The 5,073-nt window shown below is 35.7% G+C and overlaps 1 pseudogene; it reads right to left on the bottom strand.

The window, feature by feature from the left end:
- Positions 1-4,445: 4,445 nt before the first annotated feature.
- LOC130884287 (ubiquinol-cytochrome-c reductase complex assembly factor 2-like) lies at positions 4,446-4,870 on the bottom strand (annotated as a pseudogene).
- Between the last annotated feature and the right edge of the window lie 203 nt (positions 4,871-5,073).

The following is a 5,073-nucleotide window of genomic DNA, read 5'->3' as shown; positions in this document are numbered from 1 at the left end:
AATTTCTGGCTAATGAGCAAACAACAGCGACTTGACCTACTGGACTACCCGAAAGTTCTATGCAAAACTTACAGTAATTTTATACTCAGAGAAGAAATTGGTAATGAGAAACTAAGAGAACTCTAATTCTTTCATTAGAAGACATTGCTAAGGTCTTGGGATTGCTAACTGAGAGGAAAAGGCTGGCTTTAATGTGTGAATTCATTCTTGATGAAGCAGTAGGAAGGAATACATGACAGCTGATTTTAAAGTCAAAGGCTAATAAACCGGGGGCAAGGTATGAGAAAGCAAGACTTTTCTTTTTTTTTTTTTTTTTTTATATTTCATCTCACTTTATTCTGTATAAATTTGAGAAAAATATATATTATCTACATCATGGTTTTGTGAAAATAATATGTCAGTAACACATAAAATGAGAATATTTAACACACGAGAATCTAGTAGATCCTTTCCCCCCCTTCCTTGATGATTTTCATGTTTGGAAATGATTTTAATGCTATTGGTGAAGAAAGGTTGGATTGCTAAAAGTAAAAGCTCTGAACAGATGGTGTTCTCAGTCAAAGCCTGTATACAGATTCTTGATCGGCCTTGGCGTTTGATTACTCGGACTGTTCAAGGACGAGAATACTTTGTCTTCCTCTCTTTAACGTTTGTAGACTGGAGGAGACAGGAAGAACTTGCCTCATAAAGATGCCATATACTGTGGCAGGAGAGGGAAGGGACCATTTGCCTGAGGATTTGGGGTAGATTTTTATCCTTTTTTCTTATGCAAGTAGTATTGAGCCCCTGGGTTATGTTATTTCATAGCAGCATTGTTTGTAATTGCCAGAACCTGGAAACAACCTAGATGTCCTTCAATGGAAGAATGGATGAAGAAAGTATGGAATATATACATATTAGAGTACTACTCAGCAGTAAAAAACAATGACTTCTTGAATTTTGCATACAAATGGACGGAAATTGAAAACACTATCCTGAGTGTGGTAAGCCAGACCCAAAAAGAGGAACATGGGATGTACTCACTCATATTTGGTTTCTAGCCATAAATAAAGGACATTGAGACTATAATTCGTGACTCTAGAGAAGCTAAATAAGAAGGTGAACCCAAAGAAAAACATATAAACATCCCCCTGAATATTAACCTTCATCAGGCGATGAAAGAAGACAGAGACAGAGACCAACATTGGAGCACTGGACTGAAGACTTTTCTTAATATAAAGAAACATTTTACATAGAAGGGGACTCACATTCCATAACTCAGCAGTATTTACTTCTGAAATTAGGAATGCGTCATGACTGGATCGTCAGTTATTCAGTTTATTGTGGATAAGATAAACACATGAGTACAGTTACCCTGTGTCCTAATTAGCTTTAACTGTTAACAAAGCCTAGAGCTATCTGAGAAGGGAGTCGTAACTATCAAAATGATGATTCCTTAAGGTAGAGCAAATTGCACATTTTTTTCTATTAAATATAGACTTCCACATTTTGTCTTCCTTGCCGATCCTGCAGACCACCAATCCATTCTTTCCTGTAATTATGACCAGTAACATTTCTCATATACAAGGTACATTGGAGTGATTGTCATTTCGTGTCTGGCTTGTTTCACTTAACAAAATGTTTATTAATTTCGTCCATATCATTGTAAGGGGGAGAATTTTCTTGTGTAATGTTAGAGACGTGTTCCTGTGTAATGTGCCATATTCTCTTTACCCACTAACCTGTCAGTGTTCATTTTGGTTGTTTCTATGATTTTGATCATGAAAAATAATCTTATAATGCACACAAGGACACAGATGTGCTTTGAAATCATGATTTCAATCCTTATGTATAAACTTATAAGTTGGATTCTGAATAATAAGAGTTTTAAGTTATAGTTTTACTTTTTAGACTTCTAATTGAATTACTATTATATCATATTCCCTCTTACTTTTTCTTCTCCAACTGCACCCATGGTTCTTCCACTATTAAACTGATAGCCTTTTACCCTTAATTATTATTGCTACATATATTTACATATGTGTGTATGCACAAATGAATATAATCCATTGAGTTTATTTTTTGTTTTATGTATATATGTATAACACAATGTTTTATAATATGTATAATGCAATTTCTCTGCACCCACCCTTTTCAATATTGCTATCTTTGTCTTTTGGATACCAGCCATACTACAAAGGACAAAGTAATATCTTAAATTTTATTTACATCTATTTGATCAATAACAACATTTAATATCATTTTATGTATCTATTTTCCATTTGTATATATTCTTTGAAAAAATTTCTACTCATTCCATTTGCCCAGCATTAAAACCAGATTATTTTTCATTCATGGACACAGAATTATAGGAATGTTTTATATATATATCATATATATATCATATTTCAGTCCCATCTATAGAATTTTTAAGTTTTTTCACTATGAGAAAATTTGTTTATTTTTTTTGTTGTCTATGTATTGAATATTATACCCAAAAAGTTATTATTAAAATGTTTTGATGATTGCTCTTCAAGATATTTTCTCCAAAGAATTCTATAGTTTCAAATGTTAGATTCATATCTTGTATTTATTGAAGATGAATATTGTATACACATAATATGAGAACCCAATTTTGGTCTTGTTTGCAAGTGGATTTTGTTAGTTTTATTGCACTGTGACTAAATACTTCAAAGAAACAACTTAATGAAGGAATGATTGTCTTTGTTGAATTTCAAAATATTTGGTCATTTCAGTCATTTTGACAGGGGGATATATCATAGAGCTGAGTAATGGTCAGGAAGCAGAGAGAGGAAATTCAGGAAGGAACTGGGCCCAGATTCAGCTCTCAACAACCCACTTCAGTGATCTAATCCTCCCATTACGCCCTACCTTTATGTTCCCCGTATACTAAAATGCTGCCATGTTATGACTCATCAAGAGATTGATCATCTGATAAAGGCCCTCAGAGTTCACTGATTTCCTAAAGGCACACAAGGAACGAGTCTATGACTGCCGTTTCCTATTCATCATGCATATTTCTCTAGCTTTCTCAACATAATTTTTTAAAGGAATTGTGTTTTCTTTATAGTGTGTTATTTACACACTTTTCAAAGATTAGCTAATTATGTACCCATGGCATTATGTCTGTGTATTCTATTCTCTTCCCTTGAGCTATGAGTCCTTTGTAGGTCATTCATGTTAAAAATCTATAGCGTTGAAATGTACTTTGAAGTAAGGAAATATATGACTTTCAGACTTTCAGATATTTTTGTCTTTTTGTTCAAAATGCTATGCCTATTTTGTCTTTTTTTTTGTAGGTGTCATATGAATTTTAGGATTTTTTTCTGGTTTTGGAAAAATTACTGGAATTTTGATAAGGATTGCATTGATCCTGTTAGTTGCCTAAGTAATAAGGATTTTTTACTTTAAGAGTCAGTTCCATAATAGCATGCTTCCAAATTTCTTTAATATCCACACTTTTCTTTTTCCATTTTTGCAGCATTGTCTCTGACTCAGTACTTGACTTCAGTCCAATTATTTCATAACTCTGAACTTTGGGTTTATTACGTCTAAGTGTTAGGGTCTTTGAAAATCCAACATGATGATTTGGGAATGGTTAGTCATGACCTCAATTCAGAGGTATTAGTGACATTTTTGCTTAAAGCATGAGGAAAGAAATTGTAAGTCATCATGTTTCCTGAAGACCACATCCTCAAAAAAAAAAAAAATTTACCTCAATGTAAATTTGACTCTTTATTGTCAAATTCTGTAACATTTTTGGTTGGTGTTTAAATAAAAGGGTGGGTCCTAGAGGCAAGCTGTTACAGAAAGTCCAGTTGGTTTAATTAGCAGTCTTGGATAGACGCTCTCCACTCACTTCTGTGTCAGACAATATCAACACCTATGAGACCCCTAGTAGCACATACATTCTCTGTTTGTTTTACTATTTGAAGGACTGGAGCTTGAACACAGGTCCTTATGTATATGAGACAAATGTTCTTCCACTTAGCTATATACCCAGTCTATTTATATTTAATAATTTGAGGCAGATTCTTGCTAAGTTACCTAGTGTTGAACCTGTGATTCTCCTGTCTCATTCTGCTTGGTAAATGGCATTACAGTCCTGCACTATCAAGCCATGCTGTAAATATATTTAAAGGTTGTTTAAATCCCTTTGGGGATAGTTTCAAAGACAGAAACAAATGGCATGGGCCCATAATTCATCCTACTCTTGCTTTGTGCTATACACTATATACATGATGGTTCCCTAAACCTCAGGGAGGGCTTTTGAGATGATCATACCCACAGCCCCTTATGATTATTTGAAATGCCCAGCTAGCGAGTGTCAGATCAAAGATTTAACCTTAGGTTTTCTTTCTTTCTTTCTTTCTTTCTTTCTTTCTTTCTTTCTTTCTTTCTTTCTTTCTTTCTTTCTTTCTTTCCTTTTTTTGGAGAAACTGGACAGCTTTATTGATGAGGGTCAGGTACGTGGGCGGGACAAGACCCGTGCCCAGGCTTTATGTTTCTCCTCTGGCCTTGTGGGTGCAAACTTCTGGAGTTTCTTCCACACGCTCTTATCCATCTCCTGGAACTCTTCCAGGGTGTCTGTGGACAGGATCAGCTTGTACTCTTCCGCGGACAGGCCACTGAAGCTGGTTTCTCTGGGGCAAGGGTACTTGTGTTTATAGTAGTTTGAATGCAGTCGTGCTAAGCTTTCGTACATCTGATCACAGGCCTCAGGTTCTGCCACCTGGGTGTTCTCTCTCTCCCGAAAGGCCTGTGCTACCCGCTGCCGCAGGTAAGCGCCCAAGTCCCGGCCCCCTTAGGTCTCGTCCACTGGCCATTCCTCACAGAGCTTAAGGAAACGACGGTAGCAGAGAGCAGCCATCTTGGGCCCCTTTACCTTAGGTTTTCTGACATCAAAGTCTTATTTTCCCAATTGTCATGATTTGTATTAATCTTGAACTGCTGACAATATATAGACTCATATGGGAGATTATTCTCTGGGATTTTCTGTGACGTGTTTACTTATTTCAATCACAGAGGTAGAAAAAAACCACTCAGCACAGGTAGCACTATTCCCCAGCTCAA

The sequence above is a fragment of the Chionomys nivalis genome, chromosome 11 (genome assembly GCF_950005125.1).
Source record: "Chionomys nivalis chromosome 11, mChiNiv1.1, whole genome shotgun sequence".
In the NCBI taxonomy this organism is placed as follows: Eukaryota; Metazoa; Chordata; class Mammalia; order Rodentia; family Cricetidae; genus Chionomys; species Chionomys nivalis.
This window is presented reverse-complemented; position numbering and strand designations above follow the sequence as displayed.